The 17,273-nt window shown below is 42.7% G+C and overlaps 1 long non-coding RNA gene across 1 annotated transcript; it reads right to left on the bottom strand.

Annotated features, from left to right (window-relative positions):
* Positions 1 to 833: 833 nt before the first annotated feature.
* LOC115146972 (uncharacterized) lies at positions 834 to 17,009 on the bottom strand. The gene is made up of 3 exons (XR_003866240.2): positions 16,642 to 17,009; positions 1,724 to 1,833; positions 834 to 1,267 (listed from the first exon to the last, which is right to left on the bottom strand). It is a non-coding gene; the product is annotated as an uncharacterized LOC115146972 (long non-coding RNA).
* Between the last annotated feature and the right edge of the window lie 264 nt (positions 17,010 to 17,273).

The following is a 17,273-nucleotide window of genomic DNA, read 5'->3' as shown; positions in this document are numbered from 1 at the left end:
AGGGGGTGAATACACACACCACTTTTCTGTTTTTTATTTGTATGAATTTGTTATTATTAAGTCATTCATTTCTCTTCACCAATTTGGACTATTTTGTGTTTGTCCATTAAATGAAATCCAAATAGAAATCCATTTTAAATTACAGGTTGTAACGCAACAAAATAGGAAAAATGCCAAGGGGGATGAATACTTTTGCAAGGCACTGTAGATATATATATATATACACATATATATTTGTTGATACAGTGACTGTGTGAGAGAGTGAAAAGGACCCCTTTGGCCATTAGCCTTTGAGTTCGTCCTTGGTGGAAGAGTATTTACAAAAACTGCTGGTTGTTACATATGTCATGGCACCATAGGTTATCCCAACGAGATAAGAAGCCTGCTTGCTCTGCCTCTTCAGTACTGTGGCAACAGATTTTATTGAGCAGTAAAGCTATTCCTTGACTCAATACGGTTTAAGCTGTAAGCCAAAGTAAGTAAGAGGGGAGCTTTGCATGAGCCTTAGCTTGTGTGAGCCACAACGGCTCATAGGAGCAGGAGCATATCTCCTGTTTCTGTAATGTCAGGCAGCTTGATGTACAAGTACACCCCCTGGATAGGACGCTAGTCTATCGCAGGGCCTTACCCCCAATCTATCTTGAGTGCCAAGCAGAGACGCACCGGGTCCCATTTTTACAGTCTTTGGTATGACTCGGTCAGGGATCGAACTGTCCAACCTTCAACTCTTAGGTAGGACACTAACAACAAGGGCACTGAGTTGGTTATGCAAGCCATAGGTATAACTATATTGCATATTAAGTGGAAAATGAGAGGCATGCACAATTAGCCATGAAAATATATTTTATTAAGGATATGCCTTGTTGTACCCTTGGTGACCTGTGATAGAGACATTGTCCTACAGGTAACAGTTATTTTGGTTCTTAGAATCACTGGTGTTCAACAAACAGGTTACTACCGACACAAAGTGTTCAACTACTGTAGGTTTTCTTTATAATGGATACATATGATTGTCAGAACCTCATTGAAGAGCAAGAACATATCTGTATTGCTATTATTTTTGCAGAACATCTTCTCAAACATGTGACTAGCGGTAACAAAGTGGCACTGTCATTTTGACTCTACACTTCAAGCAGTTCAGGGACAATGGATAAGCCTGCCCTCCTGTTCATCATCAGTACAGTTACTAATATTAGCAGTATCATTGGGGATGATATTCCTTCTGGGTTTCTATCAGCTATGGCGACAGGTCATCAGCCAGAACCTCCTGTGAAAAAGGGGCACATATTATGCTAAATGGACAGCATGGATGGAAACCTAATACACAGAAGATCAATGTACAACTCATGATAAGTAAACTAGTCACAATTCAATTCACCTCTGTTTTTCATTGTTCACATTAACTGTATGCTCCGGTTTAGTGCATGTTGTCAAAACCAATTACTCATTCACTCCATTTACCCAAGTGTGGTCTTATTGAGTAGTTTAATTAGGTGTTGCAGCACAGGTAGGGATGACAATGTTCCCACTGTTGTCCATTAGGCAAGAAAGAGGAACACTGAACTACATTAACCAAATGTACAATTCCATTGCTCTTTAGTCCATTCTATGAAGGGGAGTAGCCAGTGCAGACCACTGGAAGGGGGGGGTCAGGGTAGCAAGACATCTTTCAGCCATGTTGGTGCCCCTTCAGCCCTTGCTTCCTATGGGAGAGCATCATTACCTGTCAGATGGTGGACAACTTGGTCAGCAGCATCTGGAAGACAGGAGGAAGCAGCTTCTGCTGGAGGAGCTGTTGGGGTTGCACGTACACAGAAATGACATCATAGTTTCCTGAGGGTTGGAACACAAAATAGATTAGTTGAAAGGCACACTGTCAGGTCTGGGGAAAATTAGCTAATATAGAAAAGGCTTTTCTTCCACAAATACCTTTTGTAGCCTTCAAATCAGACAACAGGAACTCATAATCAATCTCAATAACTCAGTGTGGGAGGATCTGTGTACACTACCATGTCATAGAGTAGAGTTATATTGAGGGAGTTTAATTAAACTGGAGCGGGGTGCACCGGGCTATGGCTCGTGACATGGCCCGAAAGCGGAGAGCGAGAAGGAGCGCCCTGCTCAACACGAACAGTAATCTGCGCCGCCAAGTCATATCGTCAACAAGACATCATGGTTCATTGTTCAGAAACGTGCAACATGTATTTTCCATAAAGTATATGATAGAATTTTACTAGTTTTACTTGGGAAGGCAAATAAGGTACATATTTTTTCACCAAGAGCAAACACTCTGAATCCTAAATCATTACTCCACATTCTTGACAAACGTCACTTTGTTTTGAGCCGATTTCACCAGGGCACCCGGCTCACACCTGGGGGGCAGCCCGATTTTCAAAACAATCACTTCCACCTGGTTCAATCTCTGCCCACCCAGGCCAGCTTAATCGAATCCCCTCATTGCAATATCGTTGTAACCCTCAGCTACAGGAATAGGCTTATAGGTGGTTGAGAGAGTGCATGAGGGCTACATCCCAATTCTCCACCCTTGTATTATGGTGTGCACAAGCAAACTCCTCATCATGGAAGTTTGAAAGTGCACACTTTGGTAAAAGGGAGGACAATCAGGACAAAAGTCCAACTCATTGAGTATGTTCACAGTGTAGCACAATGTGTCTTTGGGTTGCACAATCACTGCCAAGTAATGACTTGCAAACGGTATAAAAATAAATAAAAATGAACCCTTATTTTACCAGGTAAGCTGACTGAGAACACATTCTCACTTACAGCAACAACCTGGGGAATAGTTACAGGGGAGAGGAGAGGAGATAAATGAGCCAATTGTAAGCTGGGGATGATTAGGTGGTCATGATGGTATGAGGGCCAGATTGAGAATTTAGCCAGGACACCGGGGTTAACACCCCTACTGTTACGATAAGTGCCATGGGATCATTAGTGACCACAGAGAGTCAGGACACCCGTTTAACGTCCCACCCGAAAGAAGGCACCCTACACAGGGCAATGTCACCAATCACTGCCCTGGGGCATTGGGATATTTTTTTTAGACCAAAGGAAATGGTGCCTGCTACTGGCCCTCCAACACCACTTCTAGGAGCATCTGGTCTCAAATCTAGGGACCGACCATGACCAATCAGACCCTGCTTAGCTTCAGAAGCAAGCCTGCAGTGGGATGCAGGTTGGTATCTACCTCTGTTTGCAACCTCTGATCTATCTAAATAACAGTACCTAATATGGAATACTTACTTCCACAATGTCTTGTTGTGAAGGTAACTACCTAGCTAGGCTAGCCAGTGGGCTAGCTAGCTACTGTAATGTTAGCCAGTAACGCCTCTTCATAGCCAATTAGGTACTAGCAAGCTAGCCTTTGATCATGACTCTCAGTTCCATTACATTACACATTGGACATAGGTGCTTCTGTAGGGGGAATCAACTAAACTTGGTCTGAACATTACATGCATTGCTTGTGGTATAGTTTTGGAAGCATGAGGACCTAATCTTTCATATCAGGCCTAAAATAAAAAGGTTAAATTGACACACAATTTGATGGGGTTAAGGTTCCCACACGGCCCTACCTCCATGTTACAGCTCAAGAGGCGACCACCTGTGCTAACTAGCTATATTGAATGCTTCGAACACCTGTGTGTAGGCGTAACTCAGGAAGTGTAGCATAAGTATAGTTTCGTTGGATGGAGGCACCCATACCGGTATTGATTTGGGCAAAACTGCTACAGTAAGTGTGTCTTTTTTATTTGAAAGATTCGTTCTCGCTGGTGAAAGATAAGGGCCATATGTTTCGAAAGCTGCATCACAAGATATGATTATTGACGTTTCTAAACATTAAAACACCGCGTTGGGTTTGTAGTTCACATGAGGCAGCCGTTGGTGAATCTAATGGTTGAGAACTGTAGGTAGAAGGTAGAATGCTGCCAAAAGCTTTCTAAAGCTACCAGCTAGCTATGCTACCTACATATAATAGCCATATTAGCTAGCTACTAGTAGTTTCCAGTGTCCCCTACACTGAGCTTTATAGTCCCCACTCAAACTCCTCGCACACACTGGATGTTCTTCTTCTGTGGGGTTTCTCACTGGCTATTGCCGGGATAGCCTAAAACATGCCATATCAGTACAGCTACAACAGAAAGAGACTGTTGACAGCAAGCACAGGCAACGTCTTCTGCCTCAGGTGACCGGAACCCCGCCCACCGTGTTTGATTGACACGAAATGAAGGAAACTAAATAGAAAAATGAAGCATTGCAATTGATTTATGGAATTTGATTGACCATAACAATTTTGACAGTCTTAAACCACACAGAGTATGTAAAAAAAAATGGTGAATTGCAAATTGAGAAAAAATTTAATTTTTGTCACAATTCATGCTATCGCAACAAGCAAATGAAATGGCAAACATGATAAATGATTTGTCATTTGAACATTTAGTGATGTGTCAGTGTTGTACTGGATAGCACCATGGAAATGAAATATCAAACACAATTTGCTATTTCTTTTTCAAATTGTCAGATATTATGCATTCTCAATCATGAAAATGATAATGCAATATATTTTTTCAATTTCAATTAGAATTAGAAAAAATGCATTCTCATTTAGGAAAAGGAATTGCAAACATGTTTTACAGTGTCCTAACCAATTGTGCTATTGTGTGTGGCCACTTACTGGGTTATTTGTAACTTATGTTGCACATAATGTTTCTGCCATCACAAGTGGTGAGTGGGTAATTTGCATTTCCCATCGGTACTATTAGCCAACGTACAATCATTCGAAAATAAAATAGACTAACTACAAGCATGTATATCCTACCAATGGGATGGTAATATCTTATGTTTCACCGAGTCTTGGATGAACGACGACATGAATAACATACACTGTATCAGCAGGATAGAACTATAGACTCTGGTAAGACAAGGGGTGGCGTCTATGTACAGTTGAAGTCGGAGGTTTACAAACACTTAGGTTGGAGTCATTAAAACTTGTTTTTCAACCACTCCACAAATTTCTTGTTCTAGTTTTGGCAAGTGCTGTCATGCACATCTACTTTGTCCATGACACAAGTAATTTTTCCAACAATTGTTTACAGACAGATTATTTCACTTAGAATTCACCGTATCACAATTCCAGTGGGTCAGAAGTTTACATACACTAAGTTGACTGTGCCTTAAAACAGCTTGGAAAATTCCAGAAAATTACGTCATGGCTTTAGAAGTTTCTGATGGGCTAATTAACATAATTTGAGTCAATTGGAGATGTATTTCAAGGCCTAACTTCCAGCTCAGTGCCTCTTTGCTTGACATCATGGGAAAATCAAAAGAAATCAGCCAAAAAATTGTAGACCTCCACAAGTCTGGTTCATCCTTGGGAGCAATTTTCAAACGCCTGAAGGTACCATGTTCAACTGTACAAACAATAGTACGCAAGTATAAACACCATGGGACCACGCAGCCATCATACCGCTCAGGAAGGAGAAGAGTTCTGTCTCCTAGAGATGAACGTATTTGGTGCGAAATGTGCAACTCAATCCCAGAACAACAGCAAAAGACCTTGTGAAGAAGCTGGAGGAAACAGGTACAAAAGTATCTATATCCACAGTAAAATTAGTCCTATATCGACATAACTCGAAAGGCCGATCAGCAAGGAAGAATCCACTGGTCCAAAACCTCCATAACAAAGACAGACTACGGTTTGCAACTGCACATGAACGATTGTACTTTTTGGAGAAATGTATTCTGGTCTGATGAAACAAAAATAGAACTGTTTGGCCATAAGGACCATTGTTGTGTTTGGAGGAAAAAGGGGGAGGCTTGCAAGCCAAAAAACACCATCCCAACAGTGAAGCACGGGGGTGGCAGCATCATGTTGTGGGGGTACTTTGTTACAGGAAGGACTGGTGCACTTCACAAAATAGATGGCATCATGAGGTAAGAAAATTATGTGGATATATTGAAGCAACATCTCAAGACAACTCAGGAAGTTAAAGCTTGGTCACAAATGTGTCTTCCAAATGGACAATGACTCCAAGCATACTTCCAAAGTTGTGGGAAAATGGCTTAAGGGCAACAAAGTCAAGGTATTGGAGTGGCCATCACACAGCCCTGACCGCAATCCTATAGAAAAGTTGAGGCTAGAATTGAAAAAGCATGTGCGAGCTAGGAGGCCTACAAACCTGACTCTGTTACACCAGCACTGTCAGGAGGAATGGGCCAAAATTCACCCAACTTATTGTGGGAAGGTTGTGGAAGGCTACCTGAAACGTTTGACCCAAGTTAAACAATTTAAAGGCAATGCTACCAAATACTATTTGAGTGTATGTAAACTTCTGACCTACTGGGAATGTGATGAAAGAAATAAAAACTGAAATAAATCATTCTCTCTGCTATTATTCTGACATTTCGCATTTCTAAAATAAAGTGGTGATCCTAACTGACCTAAGACCGGGAATTTTTACTAGGATTAAATGTCAGGAATTGTGAACAACTGAGTTTAAATGAATTTGTCTAAGGTGTATGTAAACTTCCGACTTCAACTGCTTATTTGCAAACAACAGCTGGTGCACAATATCTAAGGACGTCTTGAGGTTTTGCTCACCTGAGGTAGAGTATCTCATGATAAGTTGTAGACCACACCATTTACCAAGAGAGTTTTCATCTATATTCTTCATAGATATCTATTTATCACCACAAACTGATGCTGGCACTAAGACCGCACTCAATTAACTATATACGGCCATAAGCAAACAGGAAAACGCTGATCCAGAGGCGGAGCCCATAGTTTCTGGGGACTTTAATGTTGGGAAACTTAAATCTGTTTTACCTCATTTCTACCAGCATGTTAAATGTGCAACCAGAGGGAAAAAAAATCTCCCTTGCCCCTCCCTCGCCCTCCATTTGGCAAATCTATACAATATTCCTACTTACAAGCAAAAACTAAAGCAGGAAGCACCAGTGACTCGGTCAATAAGTGGTCAGATAAGGATAAGCTACAGGACAGTTTTGCTAGCATAGACTGGAATATGTTCTGGGATTCTTCCGAGGGCATTGATGAGTACACCACATCAGTCACTGGCTTCATCAATAAGTGCATCGATGACGTCGTTCACACAGTGACTGTACGTACATACCCCAAACAGAAGCCATGGATTACAGGCAACATCCGCACTGAGCTAAAGGGTAGAGCTGTCGCTTTCAAAGAAGGGGACTCTAACCCGGATGCTTTTAAGAAATCCCGCTTACGAACCATCAAACAGGCAAAGCGTCAATACAGGAATAAGATCGAATTGTACTACACCAGCTCCGACACTCGTCGGATGTGGCAGGGCTTGCAAACTATTACAGACTACAAAGGGAAGCCCAGTGACATAAGCTTAACAAACGAGCTAAATTACTTCTATGCTCGCTTCGAGGCAAGTAACACTGAAACATGCATGAGAGCATCAGCTGTTCCGGACGATTGTGTTATCACGCTCTCCACAGCCGATGTGAGTAAGACCTTTAAACAGGTCAACATTCTGGCCGCAGGGCCAGACAGATTACCAGGACGTGTACTCCATGCATGAGCTAACCAACTGGCAAGTGACTTGACCGAAATTTTCAATCTCTCCCTGGCTGAATCTGTAATACCAACATGTTTCAAGCAAACCAACATATTCCCTTTGTTCAAGAACACTAAGGTAACCTGCCTAAATGACTACAGACCAGTAGCACTCACACCTGCAGCCAAAAAGTGCTTTGAAAGAATGGTCATGGCCCATATCAACACCATTATCCCCAAAACCCTAAACCCACTCGAATTTGCATACCCCCCCAAAATACCCACAGACGATGCCATCTCTATTGCACTCCACACTTCCCTTTCCCACCTGGACAAAAGGAACACCTACGTGAGAATGCTATTCATTGACGACAGCTAAGCGTTCAACACCTTAGTGCCCTCAAAGCTCTTCAATAAGCTAAGGACCCTGGGACGAAACACCTCCCTCTGCAACTGGTTGCTGGACATCCTGAAAGGCCACCCTCAGGTGGTAAGGGTAGGTAACAACTCATCCTCTATGCTGATCCTCAACACGGGGGCCCCTCAGGGGTGGTGGCTCAGTCCCCTCCTGTACTCCCTGTTCACTCATTACTGCATGGCATGCATGACTCCAACACCATCATTAAGTTTGCTGATGACAACAGTTGTAGGCCTGATCACAGACAACGATGAGACAGGCTATAGGGTGGAGGTCAGAGACCTGGCCATGTGGTGCCACAACTGCTCCCTCAATGTGATCAAGACAAAGGAGATGATTGTGGAATACAGAAAAAGGAGGACCGAGCACGCCCCCATTCTCATCGACGGGGCTGTAGTGGAGCAGGTTGAGAGCTTCAAGTTCGTTGGTGTCCACATCACCAACAAACTATCACGGTCCAAACACACCACGACAGTCGTGAAGAGGGCACGACAACTCCTATTCCCCCTCAGGAGACTGAAAAGATTGGCATAGGTCCTCAGATCCTCAAAGTTATACAGCTGCAACATCGACAGCATCCTGACTGGTTGCAATCACCCAGTATGGCAACTGCTCGGCCTCTGACCGCAAGGCACTACAGATGGTTGTCCGTAACGACCCAGTAAGCTGGGGCCTCAGCTTCCTGCCACCCAAGACCTCTATACCAGGTGATCAGAGAAAGGCCCTAAAAACTGTGAAACTCCAGCCACCCTGGTCAGACTGTTGTCTCTGCTACAGCACGGCAAGCGGTACCGGAGCCCTAAGTCTAGGTCCAAAAAGCTTCTCAACAGTTTCTACCCCAAGCCATAAGACTCATGAACAGCTAATCAAATGGCTACCCAGACTATTTGCATTTCCTCCCCACCACCCTCTTTAACGCTGCTGCTATTCGCTGTTTATTATCTATGTAGTCACTTTAACTCTACTTTCCTCTACATATTACCTCCATTACCTCGACTAACCGGTGCCCCTGCACATTGATTCTGTACCGGTACCTCCTGTATATAGCCTCGCTATTGTTATTTTACTGCTGCTCTTAAATTATTTGTTACTTTTATTTCAAATGTTTTACTTATCTATTTTTTACTGAACACGTATTTTTCTTAAAACTGCATTGTTGGTTAAGGACTTGTAAGTAAGCATTGTAAGGCCTACACCTGTTCTTTTCAGCGCATATGATTTATAATTTGCCCATGTGCCTTTCCAATTGAGTTTGGGCAGCTAAATGTTTCCATACCCAGCTAGAGACATCTCCATGGAAACGAATCCATTGGCTGAGGGTGGATGGGATGTGGAGGGATATGAAGAGGTACTTTCTCCGACTGGCGCTCACAAGGGTGGGTCAGGGTTTTTTAATTGGCTGAAATTCTGTCTCTAGGCTTGACACCTCCTCCAGAGTCTCAAGCTTTTAAAGGGGAAAGGAAAGGTAATACTATACCGTTCATTAAATTTGGCTCAAGTCAACCGATCAATAATATAAAAAATAAATATATGGCAAATATACATTTTTTTAAATGGATGGTGTGGGGTTGAGTGGTGCTGAAGGGTGGGACTAAAAACAACAAGATAACTCAAGTCAAATATACTGTGTCCATAAAATGTATATAGGTTCAGACCTTTTGTGAAACAGCACAGTTAAAAATATATGGCAAATAGAAATGTAACTGGATGTTCTTCAGACATTGATGGGAGTTATTGAGGGTAGCTGAATGACGAGTGTGGAAACAAACAGAAGATAACTATTGTAAAATGTCTATAAAATGTATATAGTTTGTATACCCTGGAAGTTTACTCCAGTTAAGGGAGGGGTGGTAGGGTTAGGGCAAAATAATAAAGGAAAATACAAACTCAGCAAAATAAACTGTTTATTTTCAGCAAACTTAACTTGTGTAAATATTGATATGGACATAGGATTCAACAACTGAGACATAAACTGAACAAGTTCCACAGACGTGAGTAACAGAAATTGAATAATGTGTCCCTGAACAAAGGGGTGGTCAAAATCAAAAGTAATAGTCAGTATCTGGTGTGGCCACCAGCTGCATTAAGTACAGTAGTGCATCGCCTCCTCATGGACTGCACTAGATTTGCCAGTTCTTGCTGTGAGAGGTTACCCACTCTTCCCGGACATTTCTGGGGGGAATGGCCCTCACCCTCAGATCAAACAGGTCCCAGATGTGCTCAATGGGATTGAGATCCGGGCTCGTTGCTGGCCATGGCAGAACACTTGACATTCCTGTCTCGCAGGAAATCACGCAGAGAACGAGCAGTATGGCTGGTGGCGTTGTCATGCTGGAGGGTCATGTCAGGATGAGCCTGCAGGAAGGGTACCACATGAGGGAGGAGGATGTCTTCCGTGTAACGCACAGCGTTGGGATTGAGCTTGTTGTCATTGCAGGCAGTCTGATGATCTTGTGACACACCGCCCCAGAACATGATGGTCAATCCACCTCCAAATTGATTCCGCTCCAAAGTACAGGCCTCGGTGTAACGCTCATTCTTTTGACGATAAACACAAATCCGACCATCACCACTGGTGAGACAAAACCGCAACTCGCCAGTGAAGAGCACTTTTTGCCAGTCTTGTCTGGTCCAGCGACGGTGGGTTTGTGCCCGTAGGCCACGTTGTTGTCTGGTGAGGACCTGCCTTACAACAGGCCTACAAGCCCTCAGTCCAACTTCTCTCAGACTATTTGTGGACAGTCTGAGCACTACTGGAGGGATTGTGCGTTCCTGGTGTAACTCGGGCAGTTGTTGTTGCCATCCTGTACCTGTCCTGGAGGTGTGATGTTCGGATGTACCGATCCTGTGCAGGTGTTGTTACACGTGGTCTGCCACTGCGAGGACGATCAGCTGTCCATCCTGTCTTCCTGCAAAGCTGTCGTAGGCGTCTCACAGTACGGACATTGCAATTTATTGCCCTGGCCACATCTGCAGTTGGCAAATTATATGTTATATTTGAGACACTTCAAAGTTGCCACCCTTTGCCTTGATAACAGCTTTGCAGACGCTTGCCATTCTCTCAACCAGCTTCATTAAGTCACCTGGAATGCATTTCAATTAACAAGGTGTGCCTTGTTAAAAGTTCATTTGTGTAATCTCTTTCCTTCTTAATGTGTTTAAGACAATCAGTTGTGTTGTGACAAGGTAGGGATGGTATACAGAAGATAAAAGACCAAGTTAACTGCACCTCAGAAGTAACAGACACATCTCAACATCAACTGTTCAGAGGAGATTGCATGAATCAGACCTTCATGGTCAAATTGCTGCAAAGAAACCACTACTAAAGGACACCAATAAGAAGAAGAGACTTGCTTGGGCCAAGAAACAAAAGCAATGGACATTAGACCAGTGGAAATCTGTCCTTTGGTCTGACGCATTCCAACCACCGTGTCTTTGTGAGACGCAGAATAGGTGAGCGGATTATCTCTGCATGTGTGGTTCCCACCATAAAGCATGGAGGAGGAGGTGTGATGGTGTGGGGGTGCTTTGCTGGTTTCACTGCCAGTGATTTATTTAGAATTCAGGGCACAATTAACCAGCATGTCTACCACAGCATTCTGCAGTGATAAGCCGTCCCATCTGGTTTGCGCTTAGTGGGACTATAATTGGTTTTCAACAGGACAATGAACCAAAACACGCCTACAGGCTGGGTAAGGGCTATTTGACCAAGAATGTGAGTGATGGAGTGCTGCATCAGATTACCTTGCCTCCACAATCACCTGACCTCACCTCAATTGAGATACTTGGGATGAGTTGGATCACAGAGTGAAGGAAAAGCAGCTAACAAGTGCTCAGCATATGTGGGAACTCCTTTAACCTCTTCAGTCGACCCTCTACTTTTTTGAACATTTTGTTAAAAATCGCGCAACATTTCAGCGCCCTGCTACTAATGCCAGGAATATAGTACGTTCATATGGTTAGAATGTGTGGATAGGAAACCCTCGGACGTTTTTAAAACTGGTTAAATCACGACTGTGGCTATTACATAACGTGCGTTACATCGGAAAGCGCAGGAAAACCTGATCACAGAAAATGGAAATAAATATCCTTGCGCCACTTCCAGCAATTGTTAACAGTGAGCCGAATTAGATAAGACCGAGCATTCAACTCCCACAGCATCCCCATGTTGTCGAGAGTCTTGTGAATTTAATCATCTTTGATTCTTGGTTGAACCGAAAGAGGGGCACCGCTTACCTCCGGTCTCCGCCCAGATCATTCCGGAAGAGCTCTCTCCTGAAATTTTTTCCAAGACGACAGCTAATGATATTTACATCGCCTACGGATGATTTTTATCGCTTATTAACGTTTACTAATACCTAAAGTAGCATTACAAACGTATTTCGAAGTGTTTTGTGAAAGTTTATCGTCTACTTTTTGAATTTTAAAAAATGACGTTACGTTGTGAAATCGCTGTTTTTTTCGTTTATCACACAGTCTACATATAACGATATCTTGGCTTTATATGGCCCGATTTAATCGAAATAAAGACCCAATAGTGTTTATGGGACATCTAGGAGTGCCAACAAAGAAGATGGTGAAAGGTAATGACTGTTTTCTATTTTATTGTGCGGTTTGTGTAACGCCGAAATGCTAATTATTTTGTTTACGTCCCCTGCTGTGCTTTTCTGTTGTAGTGTATTGGTGCATGCTATCAGATAATAGCTTCTCATGCTGTCGCCGAAAATCATTTTAAAAATCGGACTTGTTGCCTGGATTCACAACGAGTGTAGCTTTAATTTGATACCCTGCATGTGTATTTTAATGAACTTTTGAGTTTTAACTAATACTATTAGCATTTAGCGTAGCATATTTGCATTTCCAGAGCTCTAGTTGGGACGCAAGCGTCCCAAGTAGAGGCAACAGGTTAAGACAGTTGGAAAAGGATTCCAGGTGAAGCTGGTCGAGAGGATGGCTACTTTGAAGAATCTAAAATCTAAAATATATTTAGATTTGTTTTGCACTTTTTTTGGTTGCTACATGATTCCATATGTGTTATTTCATCGTTTTATTATACAATGTAGAAAATAGTACAAATAAAGAAAAATCCTTGAATGAGTAGGTGCGTCCAAACTTTTGACTGGTATTGTATATTTAAGAAGCTGTATTTAAACTTTTAAAATTTTAAATTCACCACTAAGACTGGGAAAAGTGTAAATTTACCAAATAAGACTGGGAAAAATCCACTTGAACGGCCCTCCAACTGGTAATTGCGAGTGGGAAACTAATTCCTCTATCATCCTGAGCAGGAACTCAAGTCATTTGTTCACCTGACCTAGAATTCCTTACAATCAAATGCCAACAGCTTTATCTTCCAAGATAATTCTCTTCGATTATAGTCACAGCCGTGTAACCCCCGCCAAGCAGATACCTCGTCGGCCCTGAAAGAACTTCACTGGACTATGTAAACTGGAAACCATACATTCTGGGGATGCATTTATTGTAGTTGGGGATTTTTAACAAAGCTAACCTAAGAACAATACTTTCTAAATTCTATCAGCATATTGAATGCGCGACTCGAGCTGGTAGCATTCTGGACCATGGCTACTCTAACTTCCGTGATGCATACAAAGCCCTCCCCCGCCCAGCCTTCAGCAAATCTGACCATGACTCCATTTTGATACTCCCAGCCTATAGACAGAAATGAAAACAGGAAACGCCCGTGCTCAGGTCTATCCAATGCTGGTCTGACCAATAGGATTCCACGCTTCAAGATTGCTTCGATCACGTGGACTAGGATATGTTCCGGATATCCTTAGACAAGAACATTGATGTATATGCTGACTCGGTGAGCGAGTTTATTAGCAAGTGCATCGGCGATGTCATACCCACTGTGACTATTAAAACCTTTCCTAACCAGAAACCGTGGATTGATGGCAGCATTCGTGCAAAACTGAAAGCGCGAACAACCGCTTTTAATCATGGCAAGGCGACTGGAAACATGATCGAATACAAACAGTGCAGCTATTCCCTTCGCAAGGCAATGAAACAAGTAAAGTGTCAGCGTAGAGACAAAGTATAGTTGCAATTCAATGGCTCAAAAACAAGACGTATGTGGCAGGGTCTACAGTCAATCACCGATTACAAAAAGAAAACCAGCCCCATCACGGACATCGACGTCTTGCTCCCAGACAAATTAAACAACTTCTTTGCTCACTTTGAGGACAATACAGTGCCACTGACATGGCCCGCTACCACTGACACAGACCGCTCTCCTTCTCCGTGGCCAACATGAGTAAAACATTTGCAGGCCCAGACGGCATCCCTAACCGGGTCCTCAGAGCATGCACAGACCAGCTGGCTGATGTGTTTACAGACATATTCAATCAATCCCTATCCCAGTCTGCTGTCCCCACATGCTTCAATGTGGCCACCATTGTTCCTGTTCCCAAGAAAGCTACGGTAACTGAACTAAATGACTTATGCACTCACTTCTGTCATCAAGTGCTTTGAGAGACTAGTCAAAGATCACATCACCTCCACCCTACCTGATACCCTAGACCCACTCCAATTTGCTTACTGCCCCAATAGGTCCACTGGCGATGCAATCGCCATCAAACTGCCCTATCCCATCTGGACAAGAGGAATACCTCTTGTGCAGCTATGTAAGAATGATGTTCATTGACTACAGCTCAGAATTTAACACCATAGTACCCTCCAGACTTGTCATTAAGGTCTCGACTCCACCCTGTGCAACTGGGTCCTGGACTTTGACAGGCCGCCCCCAGGTGGTGAAGGTAGGAAACAACATCTCCACCCCACTGATCCTCAACACTGGGGCCCCACAAGGGTGCATTTTCATTCCTCTCCTGTACTCTCTGTTCACCCATGACTGCGTGGCCATGCACGCTTCCAACTCAATCATCAAGTTTGTAGACAACACTACAGTGGTACGCTTTATTACCAACAATGACGAGATGGCCTTACAAGGAAGAGGTGAGGGCCCTCGGAGTGTGGTGTCAGGAAAATAACCTCTTACTCAACATCAACAAAACAAAGGAGATGATCGTGGACTTCAGGAAACAGCAGAGGGAGCCCCCCCATCCCCCATCCACAGGACATTAGTGGAGAAGGTGGAATGTTTTAAGTTCCTCGGCGTACATATCACTGACAAACTGAAATGGTCCACCCACACAGACAGCGTGGTGAAGAAGGCGCAACAGTGCCTCTTCAACCTCAGGAGGCTGAAGAAATTTAGCTTGTCACCCAAAACACTCAAACTTTTACAGATGCACAATCGAGAGCATCCTTTCGGGCTGTATCACTGTCTGGTACTGCACCGCCCTCAACCGTAAGGCTCTCCAGAGGGTAGTGCGGTCTGCACAACGCATCACTGGGGGCAAACTACCTGCCTTCCAAGACACCTACATCACCCATTGTCACAGGAAGGCCAAAAAGATCATCAAGGACAACAACCACCCGAGCCACTGCCTGTTTCCCCCGCTATCATCCAGAAGGTGTGGTCAGTACAGGTGCATCAAAGCTGGGACCGTGAGACTGAAAAACAGCTGCTATCTCAAGGCCATCAGACTGTTAAACAGCCATCACTAACATAGAGGGCTGCTGCCAACACTCAGACTCAAATCTTTGGCCACTTTAATAAATTGACTTAATAAAAGGTATCACTAGTCACTTTATTTAAAGCCACTTTATTAATGTTTACATATGAGATGAGTAATGTAGGATATGTATATACGGCCATCGCTCATCCATATTTTTAAATGTACATATTCTCATCCCTTTACATTTGTGTGTATAAGGTAGTTGTTGTGAATTTGTTAGATTACTTGTTAGATATTACTGCATGGTCAGAACTAGATGCACAAGAATTTCGCTACACTTGCATTAACATCTGCTAACCATGTGTATGTTACCGATAAGCTTTGATTTGAGCTCCCACATGCTGACGTCTGACATCCCCTACTAACGAAATTATCTCCATAACAGCATTTTCGGTAGTTAATTGCAAAAACATTTTATTTATAAAAAGTAATCGATTCATTTGGGTTTTGAACACAATCATTTGTTTCATGCATGATAGCTATATTTATAGTTTATGCAGCATATCAGCGTTTCTCAGCAGAGTTCAAAGCATATGAATGCATCCAAATGGTATTTACAACTTCACAACCGGTAAATTCCTTCCTCCAACATAATTACAAACACAGCATTAGTCACAGCTGGGATGGTACAGGGCATAACCTTATCAAAGCATTATCTATCAACTAGCACAACGCATTATCTATCAACTAGCACAAAGCATTATATATCAACTAGCACAAAGCATTATCTATCAACTAGCACAAAGCATTATCTATCAACTAGCACAAAGCATTATCTATCAACTAGCACAAAGCATTATCTATCAACTAGCACAAAGCATTATCTATCAACTAGCACAACGCATTATCTATCAACTAGCACAAAGCATTATCTATCAACTAGCACAAAGCATTATATATCAACTAGCACAAAACATGATATATTTATCGGCCAAGAAAGCTTGTTGAAATCATTTTCGATTCAGACATCACAAGAGGATATACATTGCGCAATATATGTTTATTTATTTAGAAGGCACTTTCCATAAAACATGAGTTGATTAATATAGAAAATAGAACCTTACCATACCGTTACAACACATCATCGTCATAGGCTGCAACGCATCGACTAAAGGCTATACATCTAGCCAAAAACAACCAAAGAACTGTGCTATTTTGGTCAATAACGTGACTTTTGTCTGATCTATCAACAATCAGTCACATAGATATCAGATGCGAAGCAAGTCGTGGGAAAATAAGCATCTTCTCAGCAAACCCTGTGCACCCCGTGAAGCGTTTTCTGTCCAAAATTACCCGAAATAAAGGAGGCGAGCGGCTCTCTGAAGCAGCAACCGGCGATTTATGTTTAGTTTATTACTTTTGCCTTTAAATTCAGAAGGCATCGATCTACCAAGCACCGCAAGCTCCGCCCCTGATGTTTTACCTTCAAAGCCCTCCTGCCCCTGGACTTCCTGCCAATGTCTCAGGTAATGTCAATTCGCACAATGCATTCATGTGAGGTCTTTTAGACTACTTTTCTGACCTCATTTGAGGGACTTTTGATGGATGAGGCATATTATACCACAATAATATTCCATTTTGCATCACTTGCAAGAGTTTGAATTCACACGCGGTATGTTATTTCTGAGCATTTATGTCTGGAGTTGTGGTTACAAATCAAGATTGAGTATGAAGCATTCAATAAGAATAATATTTC

Source organism: Oncorhynchus nerka, linkage group LG19 (genome assembly GCF_034236695.1).
Source record: "Oncorhynchus nerka isolate Pitt River linkage group LG19, Oner_Uvic_2.0, whole genome shotgun sequence".
NCBI lineage: Eukaryota > Metazoa > Chordata > Actinopteri > Salmoniformes > Salmonidae > Oncorhynchus > Oncorhynchus nerka.
The sequence above is the reverse complement of the archived record's forward strand: the minus strand, read 5'-3'. Positions and strand labels throughout refer to the sequence as shown.